This window comes from Poecile atricapillus, chromosome 2 (assembly GCF_030490865.1).
Source record: "Poecile atricapillus isolate bPoeAtr1 chromosome 2, bPoeAtr1.hap1, whole genome shotgun sequence".
Classification (NCBI taxonomy): Eukaryota; Metazoa; Chordata; class Aves; order Passeriformes; family Paridae; genus Poecile; species Poecile atricapillus.
The window spans coordinates 150,160,554-150,177,124 of NC_081250.1; positions in this window are offsets into that span (position 1 = coordinate 150,160,554).

The window sequence follows — 16,571 nt, forward strand, 5'->3', positions numbered from 1 at the left end:
GAGCTGTCAGTGGCACACAGGACCTGTGGCCACATCCCCGTGGCTGGTCCCCAGGGCTGCATGTCAGCAGCCAGCCCAGCCTGGCATCCTGAGCTCTGCATGTCCGTGCATTTCATGGCATCGGCCAGCATGGCTTGGCTTAGAGGAAGAAGCAGAGAAGACAGGCTTGGGGCTGGACTCTGTCTGTGTGGAGGTACCTGGTCCCACCTGAGATGCTGGAAAGCCACAGGTCTTCAGCAGGATTTGTGCCTTGTTTCGTAGCCCTGTGAGGAGTGTAGGTTTTACTAAAAGACCTCAGGCATCACCAGACATCAGAGCACAGAGCTGGATTCAATCTGGTGTGAAGAACCCTAAGTGTTGGTGTTTTCCTGTCCTCTGGGTGTCCAGATTCCTGCTCCAGTCACTGGACATCCAGTCAACACAGTCAGGTAGTCTAGACAGATACTCAGGCACAAGCCAGGAGGGTCCCCAGTCTGTTGCCTACATGTAGATGCCATTTTAGAGGTGCGAACTTCACCTGTGTTTGCTCTGCTCTAATTGCATGGGTTTCCACCTGCCATAACTGACTGCCAAGGGACATCTCCAAGGACTCAAGGTGCCACCAGGTACAAAACCAAATTGAGCCCCAACACCCTCTCCCAAGCTTAGTGGGCAGTGGTCTTGTCACTTGGCCAACTGATCAATTGAGGGATGAAAAAGAACAGATTTCAGCTTATTTTGTCTTCATTTAAACCCTTGAGAAGTGCTTGAGCCATGTGATCAACATGGGCTATGTTGGTGGGATGGAAAGCAAGAGGAACTGCTAGAGGTGCTGTAGCCAGACTTTAGCTCCAAACTGCAAAGTTTACAGGCATAAGGGACAGAAGCAGACAGCAAGAAGGTTTGTCCATGAAGGCATTTCAACTCTGTCTGGGGTAAATAACAGCTGGATTCTCACAGTGCTCCCATGCTACCCTGACCACTCAGGGACTTGCTTCTGTTTCCTAATGTGTTTCTTCCTCTTGCCTCACAAAAGCAGCTTTTTGTGAATGAGAGAAGGTCCATCAATGGGAAACAATGGCTCATAAAGACATAATGATTCATTTGGAGCCCTGCCAGGGGTTATTGTTTCTCCCAGTGAGCTTTTGCCTGAGCTGGAGGTTGCATTCAGAACCTGCAGTTTCCTTGTTTTGCTGCTCTGTGAAAGGAGCTTCAGTGTGAGGATTCTGGGAACTTGGCTGAACTAATTTTGCTATGGATTTTTCCTTTTATTACTTTCCCATATTACACAAACTTAGGTATGAGACCAGACCCAGGGAAACATGAAACTGTATCCAATGACTTTCCTTACCACATGGACATGTAGATATTTTTTTCCCACAGTGACCAAGTGAAGAAGCAGATTGAAACCAATCTGCGTCTTCTCTTTTCCTCTTCCTCTCCTGTGACGTGAGCAAATCTTCAAGAGTCTTTAGTCAATATCTACAAAAACATTTGAACATACAGTACTGCAGTGCCACTGTGATAAGCGTATATGGTGGAGCAGCCTGGTCCCATGAGCTGTCTGGCTGTGTGATGGCACATCTCCTCCTTTCTGTTGTGTAGGAACACATGTTCCCTTCCTTCTAGGCTTGCCACAGTAAATACAGCCCTGAGAAATCATTCTTCTAACACCAATAAAATCTGTCATTTCAAATTTTTTAAAGCAGTCTGTTTTGTAGCTATTTTTGGGAGCTCTGCCCTGTGTAAAATTCCATGCCCATTTCAAATACACTTACTACATTTCTTCCATCCTCTTGCTCTGCCATTCTGGCTAAAATTAAGATTAAAAATAAAAATAAAAGCCCAACAGCGATGTTCTGTACAGCCCAAAGTGTCTCAGACAAACTGGCAAAACACAGTGATTTTGAGGCTCAGTGGCCCAACCTTCAGAGACCTTAAGGCTTGACTTTCCATTAGTCAACAACACAGCTCACATGGGTCCTAGTTCAGCTGGTCAGAGAAGGACATGCAAGACTGATTTGTTAATGGCAGATCATCTGGCACATGGGAATTTTCCACAGTTTAACTTTTGATGGAGGAGGTTGGGTGGAACCACCTGCTCCCATCCCTGCTGTGCAGTGGTGCCCTGCAGCATAGCAGCAATGCCAGCACCAGCTGAGTTGGTTCCCAACATTGACAAGGGTTACTACAAGCTGGGTATCAGAAAAATGCTATTTCAGTGCAAAGATGCCCCTTTGTGCTCTTGCACCTTGGCTATTTTAAGTGACTTTGACAGGTAACATGCAATTCTTCCCTGAAAGGAATATTAAGTGTTGGAATGGGCTGCCCAGGGAAATGGTGGACACACCACCCCTGGAAGCTAAAGAAACAGCTAGATGTGGGACTTAGTGCTGGTTTACTTGACGTGGTGGTGTTTGATCAATGATCTTGGTGGTCCCAATGATCTTGGAGGTCTTTTTATAATTGATGATTCTCTGATTCTGTGGTTTAATTTCATATGTGGGTATGTAATCAGTGACCATCTCTGATAATACATGAGCTTGGATTTTAGAGGAATTGATCTATCCTAGAGTATAAAAAAGGAGGGAAAAATCCATTCCCTTTAATTTCCTTCATGGGCTCATGTTCTTGTTCTACTCTTGTTAAGTGTGTCCTTGCTGTCTCTCAGCCAGTTTGCTGTAAATGTGTAGCAAACTCAAAGATCTGTGGCAGGGATGAGGTGAGATGTTTGGAAAGGAAGTAACACTCTTGTTTTATGTAGATCAGCACAGCCAGTGGGGGAATTGCCAGAACTTTATTGTGCCAAAGTCAGCTGGCAGGAATTAGGTGGACTCCTTGGCAATCCAGTCAGGTTGATGAGTAAGTGTCAAGAATCTGAACATTACTGATGCAATCAAGTGGGTTAATGTTTTGCAGCTAAGTCTCCTGTTGAAAAAGGTGGATAGGGACTTTTGACAAAGGCACGTAGTGATAGACCAAAAGGGAATGGCTTTAAACTGACAGAGGGCAGGTTTAGATTGGATATTGGGAAGAAATTCTTTTCAGTGAGGGTGGTGAGGCCCTGGCACAGGTTGCCCAGAGAAGCTGTGGATGTCCCATCCCTGAAAGTTTTCAAGGCCAGGCTGAGCAGGGCTCTGAGAAATCTGGTCTAATGGGACTTGTCCCTGCCCATGGCAGCAGGGTTGGAACAAGATGATCTTAAAGGTTTCTTCCAACCCAGACCATTCCATGATTCTTTGACTCTGTGAAATCAGTGGGAGTTTTCCTTTCTGTCCTTTGGCTTCTAGGCAGGATCTTCCACATGAATTATGGTAGGCCATGTGTCATGCACTGTGACATGACTACAAGGGCTGTCACAGGACTTTATGTGTCTTTACTTGAGGTGTATTAGCTGTTCCTTGTCTTCTTCAGAACAATCATTTCTGATAAAAGAGTTCCCCAAAGAAATTTGTTTAAAAAACAACTAATCAAAACTTGAAATGGAGCTGAAATTATTTTAATTCCTCTTCTGTTTAAACTCTAGGTTGCTCATGGCTGAGTGCTCCTCTTCCTATGTGTATCTACTAAGTAGCCTCTCTACACCCAGAGAAGGGTGTGACAGCAACCTGCCTTGGGAGGGAAGCTCTCTGGACTGTCCTTGAACTACAGTTTAAAGTGGTCAAGCTCTTGTATGGATATGGCAATCCATCAATGTGCTCTGCGGTATATGCAGGGATATGTTCCATAGACAAATCCAGTTGTGAGCCTGAGTCTGAAACATGCAGTTCCTCTGATGATGCAAAGGAGCCCTAAAAGGATGCAAAAGTAGTATGGTTTTTGGTTTTTTTTTGGGTTTTTTTTTGGTTTCTTTTTTTTGTTTTTTTTTAATGTCTGCTCTGGCATGGAGGAAATAAAGATAGTAACAGAGAAGGTAAAAAGAGTCTATAAAGGGTAATAGTGACAAAGTTAGCACTCTCAAGGGACTGTTCTCTAGGGCTAGAGGCCACATTCTGAAGTTGCCTCCCTGTCTGTGGGTGGACAGGAGTCATGCCTGAGGTTGTGTTTGTTTCCTCTGCTTTGGTCAGAGCTCTGCAGTGTTTGCACCCTCCCCTTCCACCAAACTGTACATTTCTCCTGCCCCATTTGCACTGGGAAAATGCTGGAGTCAGTTCCTAGGAACTGACTAAAGAGAACTGGAAGTGAAAGGGTCCTGGAAAAATGAAACTTTGCTTAATCCCATGCTGGACCAGTTTCTCAACCAGCCTTTCCGCAGAAAAGGAGCGTGGGATCTCATGTGTGCTCTGGAGGTCGTGGCGGGTGAAGCAGGACTGGCCTTTGCTGCAGCAGTTTGGAGAGGACTGCAAGGCTACACTCAGGCAGATGCTGGTAAGGACACAGTGCCATGGGTCAGTAACCTTCTGAGCTCAGAAAATGCCTCTTTTCTGATGTGCTCTTGGCCTCTGACATCACCCCCTGCGCTGATGTACCAGCCTGTTGGAGGGGATGTGCTGTGCAAGCTTGGCCAATGTGCACTGAGGCATCGAGCTCCCTCCATCTGCTTACACAACTGGTGGTATCCATCAAACTGCCTTCAGCCAGAAGCCCATCAAGAAGATGCATTGACACAAAAGACAGCAGTAAAATATTTAAAGAATAGCTAGTCCAGTGGTATATTTTATATATTTTTAGTTTGCACTATATAAAGCCTTTCTGCCTGAATCCAAGCTCTTTCCTTTAGGAATTTACCAGAAACAGGTATGCATTTCATTCCTGGAAATTATTTTAGTCCTGTTATTGATTTGTTTCTATTGATGGCTTTGGGAGCTTTTGGCAAAAGACCATAGGTATAAAAATGGGAGAAATAAGTAGATCTCAGCAATATTGTTTTGATTCCATGTACCCAATGACATTGTGGCCATAGATTAATGGGAAACTGATGTTACTTATCTTTGTCTGCCAGCACAGCTCTGAGGCAAACCCATATCAAGCACTGAGAAACAAATAGGGGCTGTGTGGCTGCTCTGTGCTCTTACCAGAATTGGCCTCTGCTTCTGAGGTCTTCCAAGGTCGCTTCTGAGTGCTTTGGATGGGTCACAATGACATAAGCATGACCTCCAATCTAGATTATATTTGTTATAACCTGCCTTTTAAGTCTTTGATCTAATTAGGGCTATTGTGATGTCCCATTATTTGTAAAGAGTATGTATTTGTAAATGACGTTCTTTGTTCTTAGTTTCAGTTCTGTTCTTTCACTTTTAGCACTACTGAAACTTTTGACTACTGAGTCAAAAGAACTCCTAAATCTCCACCTAAGTTATCCTGGGTTTTAAAAGTTCCCTGGTGTGCCTGCAGGGGCAGATGTGGGCTCAGCAGAAGAAGACACAGTCTCCAAGACCAAGTGTAGAAGCTTGTGGTGCTGTGTTGCTGCAGAACCAGCTTGCCCTAGTCCTTTCCAGGTATCCCTGCTGCTCTTTCCATCTCCCACCTGCTCTTCATCCCACTCCTATAGGTTCATAATAGTTATTTACCAGAAAACACTCTGACATGTCCAGTGAGGGAGATCCTACCCACCTGTGAGCATGAGGATGAGGAGTTTGTTTGCTCCAAGGGAGGAAGATAGAAGCAGTGACTACCTGTGGCTTGATGCTGATCATATCCTCTCCTGGCTTTGGTGGTCCAGCCAAGGTGAGGCATTTTCTCCCAGGTTTCTCCAGAGCCTGGAAAATAGTGTGATCTTGGGGATGTCTGTGGAGAGTGTGTTGTTCCCAGTTCTGCTGGCATTGGACATGGTGTTTCTCTGACTGGGCTTTGCGCTCTGGCCAGTGCCTTTACTGCAGAGTGCAGCTACAAGGGCGGCATACCAAGGGCTTGACTCAGCCCTTGCTTTGCTTTTTATGGGCTCTCAGTCCAGCAGAGCCAGGATGCTTGGCTAGCCCAGAGTAATCTCCTGAGGTACTCAGATACTGCAGAGAAATGCAAACCCCTTCATTTCACAGGTGGAAAGTGGATTTCTGTGAAGGTGAGTGAATAGCCAGTCCCAAATCACTCTGAAGGAGGCCAAGTGTGTTGCATGTTGCCTTCTGCCTCACCCGTCAATCCTGCTCTGTCCTGATGCAAGAAGACTGATAACCTTTTTCAAAGTACTAAAGGGAACAATCTGAATCACTTGAGGATGAGTCAAGTTTGGATGAATTCCCCACAGGCAGGCTTGGCAGCTGGCCTAACACCCTTGCAAAAGGATTAACCTATTCTGTCCCATCACAGCAAATGGGGGAAGAGCTCTTCTCTGAGTGGCTTGTGTTTCCAGACTGGAGTCCACCATGCTCTGCACACCTGAGGGTTTTTGGAGGAGGCACATCAGTTGCCAAGTGCAATGTTCCTGGCAGCTGGGAACACAGATGGGGTCCATGTGCTTGAGAAGTAGGCTGAGGTGAAGGGGGCAATGACAGTGGTCTGGGAGAGCTTTAGCCAAGCTGTTTTCTGTGATTTCCCTCCTCATCACTTGTCTGTGCACTTCCCACCACTGAGGGCTGTGACTTCTGGTTCTTCTCTCTGAGTTCAGTGAGAATTTTGCTACGGACATAAAGGGAAGAAATACCTGCCCATTTCAGGACTCTGATAAAGAGTCACAAGCTAAACCTCCAGATCTGGTAGAGGTACTGGGTTTGGGTGTATGAGAAGATCATAGAATATGCTAAGTTGGAAGGACCCACCAGGATCATTAAGTCCAACTCCTGGCCGTGCACACATCACTCCAAAGATCACACCATGTTCCTGGGAATATTGTCCAAATGCTCCTTGAAATCAAACTGTTCGAGTCACATGGTAAGGAATGGTCAGGCTTCAGTTACCTCACCAGGGGCATTTAGTGGTACTTGAGATAGCCTTGGAAATACTGGCTGATCAGTTGGTTGAGAAGGTCGTGGATCTCTTATAGTTCCTGAGGGGACAAATCTTCCATCCCCAGGTGGATTTCCTAGACACTGGCATGAGACATTTTTGGAGCTTGGAGATTGCACAGACTGTGGGATGGAGGGCAGTGGCTCTCATCCTTCTGAGGCTGGGTGTCCCAGTTTCTCAGCTTGCCTCTTCTGGTTACACCTTGTAGCTCTCTTAGGAAATCTGGGACAGGATACTCTAACTGTACATGGATAATGGTTCTGTTTGGGAAATAGAAGGTGTGTCTCTTCAGCATGCAATGTATTCCAGCTTAACACCTCTCCTGGCTGGAAGGCAAGTACAGGTGCTCACATGGAGGGTCGGTACCTGCTCATTGGACTCCTTCTTTCTCACTTAAGCTCTTCCACCTTCCAAGGAGCTGAACCTTTGGGTTGAAAGATGAATTCCCAGGAGCTGTGTCAGGTAGGACATACAGCAAACCCAAGCTACAAAGTGTGTTCTTCCCCACTCAGCCCTTGCTGAGTAATTCTCATGGTACCTACACCCATAAAACCCTTTGGCCAGGTGAGTGGAAATTCATCTCACTATCTCCAGGGTGGGATTCAGCTCTGGATGGAGACCCAGATGTGTAGGAGTCTCCATGTCCATGTATCCATATGTACTAGGTGTCTGAACTCCCATTATACCACGTGGAGAGAGAACAGCCAGAAAAGTCTTGATTCACTTGCAGATGTCTGGGCTCCTAGCACTGTGTGAGATGCTTTCCCAGCATCTCCCTTAGAATCCTGGGATGAAAGAATCATTAAGATTGGAAAAGACCTTTAAGATCATCAAATCCATCACAGCCTCCAGCTGCTCATAGGGATTGGGTTTTTCATATCCTGGCTGCTTGTTGTCCTAAACTTCCCACCTCTCTAAAACATCCCCAAAGAACCAGGAAAACAACCCAGGTATCTCCCACTGTCCTCCAGTTTCTCAGAAGAAAAGGAACAGCACAGCCTGACCCACTTGTCCCCCTCCTTTCCCCAGCTTTTCCAAGGGAACTCTGTGGCCTGTCCTTCTGCAGTGCTTCGTGACACCAGATTCTCCGAAGGCAACACAACCGCAGGGCAGAGGCGAGGCACATTCCTGATAGGACCAAGATAGCTTTTTCCCATAGCTCCCAGGCAGTGGGAACAGGGCACTTTTTCAAAGGACTGCTGTGCCTAAAGTTAAAATAACAGGAGGAACAGAGTGGGAGATCCAAACTGGATTAGAGTACTTGGGGCTCAATTCCTTCAAATCGAAGTAGGAAAGAGAGAATGACAAAAGGATGCACTTGGTGAGTTTCCAAAATACTTTTGTGACCATTTTGATATCTCTTTGGTCTCATATCACCACAGCAATAAATCTGCCTGATTCCAGTTTGTGCATACAATCTGAACTGCAGCTTTGTTTTGTTAACAGGGATTACCCAGGCTTGTGGTTTTGTTGTTGTTTCCAAAAGATTTCTCCTGCTGTTGGGGTAGATGAGTCCCTCTTCCCACTGAGTCCCTCTTCCTACCCCCCCGCCATGGAAGAACAATATTGATATAAAGTCTAAAACACTTAAAATCAGATGGGCTGAATGTTGTTTTACAGCCTGGAAGCCCCAAGCTCTCTTTGTCCCTCTGATTTTTCCACAAGTTTAAAAGTAATGGAAAATCTTGTCTGTTTTCAACCTATAATTCTCCATTGGCTACAGAAATGCCTCTCACGAGAGAATAAATATATGGGTGCTCTGGGGTCACCATGGTGTTGTAGGTGACAATCTTTGAAGCTTTCACAATGGAGCCTGTAAGAGCAAGGAAGGGGAAAATGTGCTCCTTGTTATTTTAAAGCTATATCTTGAAAAACAGGAACTTGTGCCAAGACAGTTTATTTTGGTTAAAGCCAAGTTGTGCAGCAATTCCCCCGAGGGAAGACTGAACTTGAGAGCAGAGAGCAGGAGAGAGACAAGCTTGTGGGGAGACTGAGTGTTTAATCAATGCTGAGTGATTGTTGATGTTTGGGAACATCAGCACCAGTTTTGGATCAGGTTCTCCACAGGTGTCTAGACAGCTGTAAGCCATGAAGAACACTGGGAATTTAAGTCACAGCTGAACTCACCTCGTCCAACACCTCAATGTCACTGCAGCTCAGCCTTTGTACTGTTTTGTCTTCATGTGTCCCACCATGGCTGAAGCTGAGGGGATGCACAGGTTGTGCCTACAGCAGTAAATTACTCAGGAGCATCCCAGGAACATAAATATGATCTGTACAGTTAAACTGAATGGGCTACAAGGCAGGGGCTGGCTGAGCAAATCCCTCACACTGTATGAGATCAGGTTTGTGATGACCTGAGGATTTTGAACATGTATAAGTCTGTGAGACCTGACAAGAGGCATCGCAAAGTCCTGGGGGAATTGGCTGAGGCAGTTGCCAAGCCGCTCTCTAAGATATTTAAGAAGTCATGGCAGTCGGTGAGGTCTCCAGGGACTGGAAAAAGGAAACCATTGAATTTATTTTTAATGACAATAAAAAGAGTGACCAGGAGGACCCTGGGAATGACTGACCTGTCAGCCTAACCTCTTCTAGCACCACAAAATCTTGTGATGAGGATTTTTGTAGTATGACCACACATCACATGAAGAACTGACTTGCATATTGCCTAGAAGAGTCCTTGTTTTAGTTTAATTTTCCTAACTTTTGCATTAAAAGAGACAGTGAAAAAAATCACTACCATTTATGTTCCTTTTGTGGTTTTATAATTCTCTGTCACCCTTCCTATTGCTCTTTTTATTTTCGCAGTCTGAAAAATCCTGGTGTGCAAGGATTTCAGTGTGCCGAAATCTGAGATGATGTTTTCATGGTGCTCCTAAACCAAGATCTTGTTCCAGCCCATCATTTCAATCTGTGTTTTGAAACCCCACTTAATCCACTTCCGATCCTTCCCACATGGAACTAGCAGCACAGCTTGATCCTCAGAGCAACTAAATTTTCCATACAGAGAGCTGTGATCATTTCATGGAGAGACAGAAGGCAGCTGAGATAAATGTCAGTGGAACATGTGGCTGCTAAATGTGAGCAGCAAAAGCAATAGTCACCCAAGGCTCATGAGAGTGCGTGCCACCTCCTCCTTGTTCACCTGCCAGGGATGTGGAAAAGCAGCTGCAATTCAGGGAGGCAGCACGGACTGTGGGATTTGAAATCACACCCAGAGTCATGGAGCCAAATCTCTGTGACTGCAAACTCCAGCTGAGTGTGTGAGAGCTGCAAACAGTGAGAGCTGCAAACCTGGCCACACATCCCCACTCCTTCCACGAGCACAACTGGGGCCCTGGGGACTTGTGCAGTGTCTTCCATCCATCTGAAGTCCTTTGGAGAACTGGGCAAGCTGGCTTTGCCTGGAAAGGGAGGAAGGGTTATCCTACTGGAAAGCAGCTGGAATGAGCACAGACCAAAGCTACCCTGAGACACAGCAGTGGAAAACATTGGAGGAGGAAATTGCAGAAAACTCATTTTACCCTTTGGATAAGACCCAGCAGGATCAATTCTGCCTGTTCCTCAGAGTTCTCTTTGCGATGGTTCTGGAGGGATTGTCACTGTGGGTGTTGTGCCTGTCACCAGGTGGGAGGGAGTGGATGAGAAGCAACTGTTCAGTGATCCTCTATCCTGCTGGGCTTGGGTACCCACTTGCTGAATGCTTTTCTCCCATCCAACATGTTTGGAAAAAACAGTTTTTCCTCTTCCAGAATTTCTGACCAGCTCATTCATGCTCCACACTTGTTTGTCCCTTTGTGGACCCTTGTTTTATTTTTATATTCTGGAGAAGCAGATGTTTGGAGAGAGAGTTGGTGTGTCTGAAGTGCTGCATCATCTCACCTCCAAAGGATTTTCTGTCTCAGGAGAGTTTTCTTTTCCGTCCAGCCAGATCTTTTTCTGGGAATTGCCTTCCTGAATCTGCCAATCCCTTTTTGCCATATCTGCTGTATTCCCTGTCTGCAAAAAGAGAATTTTCTAGCTGGTTACCATAGTAAGGATTGACAAACCCTTGTCTGGAAAGAAAGGGCTTCTGAGAAGGCAGATTGTCATTACAGACCAAAATATTCCCATTAAAGACTTTGGCAGTTAAAAACATGTTGTTTAATGGCTCTAAACTGCACTCCTGTGCTTTTATTTCATTTTATTGCATTTTATTGTGTTATATTTATTTTATTACTTACTTTAATTTTATTGCATTTTTGCTGCCTAAAAGAATCCTCAGCCTTTTTCTTTTTCTTTTTATTTCAAATAGAAAAAAAATCTCACCTCAAAACATAAAAGCAAAAATCCTGATTGGGCTGCAATTAGATGAAAATTAAGGTCTTAGTCAGGATTAAACAGAGAGAGGTTGCTGCACCACAGCCAGTTCCCATGTCTGGGTCAGGAGGGATGTGTTCCCTGTACAGTCTGCCCTGCTGCACATGCACCATAATTTGGGGACATGGGAATGACCAGGGGTTGCCCTGTGGGGAAGGGACCCATGCCTGTGGATGTGGATGGCATCTGGGGGGTAGGGGATGGTGTGGGACAGGGACACCCCAAGGAACTGTTGTGTGGGGAGCACTGTGGGGTAGGCTGGGTCTGTGCCCAGCATGGGCAGGGGACCAGGGGAACAAACGTGGCAGGTGGCAGAGCAGAGAAAAAGGCACTTTTTGGCATTGGCTGTCAAAGTGCAGGAAATGTGGAGTTCCAAGTCCCCATATAAGGAAGAGCAGGAGAGGAGCCGTGAATCATGGAAGGATATGAGATGGGGAAGGACTGCAGGGCATGAGCTGGGGAAGGACTGCAGGGCATGAGCTGGGAAAGGACTGCAGGCCACACATGCTGGAGAGGTTGAGCTGGGACAAGCCACAGCAAACCTGGAGTGCATGAGGTGCCTTTGTCCTCCTGCAGCCTGGAGGAGGCCCCAAAGACATGGGGACTGAGGGTGTGAGGAGAGAAAAGGCCCTTGAACCCATTTGGGTGGGACCACAGGCTGTTCTTCTCCTGGGGAAGAACCAAGGAAAGCTTCTGGGCTGTGTCCAGCCTCAGCAAACATGGACTTGTGCCTCCTTTCTGGGCTTCCTCCTTTGTGGATGCTTTGAACAGGGTTACTCTGACACACCTGAGCCTGTGGAGGGGACCTGACCCCAGCCAAGCCAAGGTGAGGGATGAACAGGTTACAAGGACTTTGGAACAGGATCCACAGGAAAGTGGTCACAGCACCAAGCCTGACAGAGTTCAATAAATGTTTGAACAGCAGTCTCAGGAGCTTGGGATTCTTGTGATTGTCCTGTGCAGGGACAGGGGTTGGACTTGATGACCCCTGTGGGTCACTTCCAACTCAGGATATTCAATGATTCCATGATTCCATGGTTTGATCTCCCTCTTCCTATCGGGACTAAAACCAGGCTGCAAATCTTCAGTCACTGGCAGCTCGCCTTCTGACTTCAGCAGCTTCAGGATTTTGCATCATTGCTGGGTACTTTGCCCAAAACAAGTTTGGGAGGAAGTATTAAGAAAAATGATCCAGTAGATGACCAGTGGCCAGCCATCACATATGAGTCTCTGGATGCTCTTATTCACCATCTGTATTAACTCCAGATGTGCACAGATTGAAAAATATATTTGGGGGACATCTACTGACCTGACAAAGTGAAATAATTTTCCCCAGACTTCCCATTTGAAATTATTTGTTCCTATCTTTCTGCTCCTTAGTAGCAGAACATGTAGGATTACAGTTGGAAAGGAGGAGAGAGGGGGCAGCTTGATGGAATGCTGTGTATTAGCACTTTCTTCTATTCCAGAGTGCAGCTGACTGGAAAAATCACTCTCACCACTTTGAGGGCAGAAGCTCATGAGAGAGCAGGAACTCTTGGCAGTCCCCATCCAGTGCAATGGAAGGTGTGCCAGCACTGTGTGACATGGGAATGGCGTGGCAGCATGGACCATGTCCTACACAGTACCTAAACCCAGCTCTGAGCATGGGACTGTGACACCAGACCCAGCCCTGGGACTGCACAAGGTCTGTGTCACCAACAGCTCTGTGCAGAGCGTGTTTGGGGGCACTGGCTTAATAAATCATAGAATCATTAAGGCTAGGGAAGGTCTCTAAGATCCTCAGGTCACAGCACTTAAACCAGCACTGCCAAGTCCAGCACTAAATCACATCCTTAAATGCCACATCCACCCTTTTTTTAACATTTCCAGGGATGGTGATTCTACCACTTCTTGGGGCAGCTTCTTCCAGTTCCTGACCACCCTTTCAGTGAAGAAATTTTTCCTATATCCAATCTAAACCTCCGCTGCCACAACTTAAGGCCATTTCCTTTCATTCTGTCACTTGTCACCTGGAAGAAGAGACTGGCTTCAGTCTCCTTTCAGAGGGTGATAAGGTTCCCCCTGAGCCTCCTCTTCTCTTAGGACCCTTGGGTTTGCACTGGGGACAGTGTGGATGTTCTTGGCAGGGGCACTGTACAACCAAAGGGTTGGATCCAGAGGGAAGCAGCAGCTGCTGGTTTGTGTTGAAACAGGATGAATGCTGATTTGGGGCTGTGGGCTGTGCTTGGGCTTTGGGTTTTACTTGGTCATATCTGGTTTTCCTCTTAGCTGGTGGCAGGATCAGTGTGAGGATGGCTCTGCACTGGCTGCAAACCCATCTTTCCTGCTTGGGTAAAAGGGGCTTTCAGAGAGCATCTCACTTGCCATAAGTTATGTTTCACTGGAAAAGTCTTTGGTTTTGATTTGAAGGATCAAGAACTGGCAAATCCACCCCTTCCCGTTACTGTCTTGTTTTAGTGTTTTATTATCCGTATTGTTTAAGCATGAGCTTAATTTTTCTTTTGAACTTGTTTGGTTTCCTAAACACAAGTTTGAGCCATGCTGTCAGACATTAAATCTTTCCTGCAGACACTCCAGAGGTCCGTGCTGACCTTACCTCACTCTTCCTTTGCCTGCAGACAGCCGACCACTGGGGCGGAACAGCTGATTTATCCTGATGTAAATCAAAGCACAAACATAGCCCCAGCCTATTTTTATTTGGCCAAGAGAGATTATTGAGTACAACTGTGATTACGGGAATGCAGTGGGTGACCCGTGTGAAATCTGGGCTGCTGAGAGGCACAGATAATCCAGCATGATGCTGTTAGGACTGTCACCAGCACAGCATGACCCATGGTGGGCACAAAGCCAGTGCAGGTACCAGGCAGGGTCAGTGTGCAAATGCACATGAGCACAGGGAGCTCTGGTATTCCCAGCTTTCTGTGCTGAGCCCAGAAAAGGTTTGGATGGGGAAATAAAGTCACTGTCCACATTGACATGTTTGTTCCTCTACTTTTGGACTTGTATCCCTGTACCTTGCACTCTCCCCAGGTCCATGTAGCTCAGTTTTGCCCTTCAGCAAGCTGTGTTCATTCTTCAAGCTCCTCTTTATCAGCTGAGGAGCCAGGGAACATCCTGAATAAAAGCTAAGAGCAGGACACCTACCAGAGATTTGCAATTTTGCCTCAAGTAGGTGGGTATGAGCCAGACTTGCCCTGTGTTAAATCTTGATCTTTCATCGTACATTCAGCACCATCAGCTAACCCTTTTATTTTTTATTTCTTATTTTATTTATTGCTGTTTTGAAAACCTGAGACTACCCATGGTTCTGCTGTGGTTTTCTCCAACAGCATCTGCCACAGAGGGAATTGGCTGCCAAGAAGAACAAAAATACTGATGCCAAAGCCTCCTAGCTGTGCTGTCTTTCCATCCTTGTCCTGCTGCAGCAAACATCTACCCCTTTGCAGTGCAGGAGAGATGGTTAAGAGGCAGCTATCTCTGGTTCCTGTAGCTCATGTGGAAAGCTTACTCTGCACCCATTCTTATCTAAACATGCCTAAGCCTCAGCATGCTGCCTCAGCTCCTCTGGCTTTACACTTCAGGCTGTTTTGAAAGTGAATTTGTAAAGCCATTAACATTATTTAAACAGTTTAGCCACAGAATTACCCGGTGGTGCAATCCAGCTGCCAGAAGCGGAGACACAGGGCTCCTTTGCGCTGCGGATCAAACAAAACTTGGCCAAAGCACGTGGGCCCTGGAGGATGCCAAAACCAGGGGTGATGGAGGGGAGTGAGAGCTCACTGGCTTTCCCCTTGGCAGGAAATCTCATCAAGTGTTGGGTTGTAATTTTTTTTTTTATGAGCTGGTTTGGTTCCAAATCAGACCAAAACCAGATTTGCTTCCCCTTGAAGCTTCTGGAAGACTGGAAGGCATCAGGCTCCTGGTTGTCCTGATGCAGCTGGCTTCCCAGAGAGATCATTTCAGCTGGTGGGTCCAGGGCTTGGGTTAGGGACACATGGGGAGTTCAGGGTTTACACATAGGGCTTCCCACACCCTGAATCTCATGGCAGACCTCACCTCCTCTTGGGCAACATTCCCCCAGCTCCTGGTTTCCTCTGTGCTCAGGCAAAGTCTTTTTACAGTGCAGAAAGTAACCAGGGGAATATGAATAATATAAATAATCCATGCTCAAGAATTTGGGGAAAGACTCTGGAAACAGCTTTTTCAGACAGTTGCAGAGAATCAGTTCCTCCAAGCTGAACATGTGACAAGGGTGATGGGGGTGGTGAGGCCATGGCACAGGTTCCCCAGTGAATCTGTGGCTGCCCCATCCCTGGAAGTTTTCAAGACTGGGCTGGGTGGAACTCTGAGCAACCTGGTCTAGTGAAAGGTGTTCATGGCCATAGCAGGGGGTTGGAACTTGTTGATTTTTATGTTGCTTTCCAACCCAAATAATTCTCTACTCTGATTCTAGGACATGCTCTTTGTCCTAATGCAACTATAATAAAATGGATAAAGCATAGAGGAGTGGAGAAACTGAGGCACAGACACTTCAGATGACATCTCTGAGAATTAAAGTGGGTTTCCTACAAAAGTCAAGCTGTAGACCCCACTGTACATGACATTCAAGGCAAGATTTTTCATATTCTGTTAATACATAAGAGGGCAACTGGTTAAAAACAAGCCAAAGTCGAATTGTCAGTCGTGCTGAGGAGTCTGAATCAGGATTGTTTTTTCTTACTTGTCTTTTTTTCTTGGCTGCTGTCTTACGACAAGTCCTGAAATTTATCTTAGTTCAGAATAAAACATTATCTTATTTACCAGTATTCTTCCTTTTGAGCACATTGCCTTTCTTGGCTATTTGATTTCATTCCTCTGAAACTTTTAGCCATACAGCTGGGAGAAACAACGGGTATTGTTTTATATTTAGACTGAGTGTTAAAAGCTGGAACAAGAAAAACGACAGCAGCTGCTGGAAGGGCTCAGACCATCAGCTCCCTCTGCTGACCCGCAGTGGAGAGAAGCAGAGCAGACAAATTTTGGGATTTCAGGAAAAGTGAGGACTGAAAGGACATAGGGCAATATTACTCCAGCAGCACAAAGGTGGGGACTCAGGGATGATTCTCCACAGCCCCTGCCAATTCAAGAACTAGACGACACCAAGAGAAATTACTGAGAGTCACATTTGAGAAAAATGTGTTAAAACCTATAGAGTGCTTTGCTGCAGGAGGCTGTGGATATGCAAAGTTTGTGTATGCTCCAAAAGCATTCCAGACTGAAAAGTCTGGGAGAAAAGTTTACTGATGACTACGAAATGCAAAGATCCCTCTTCTTACCTGGGAAATTCCCAACCCACAAGCTGCTGAATG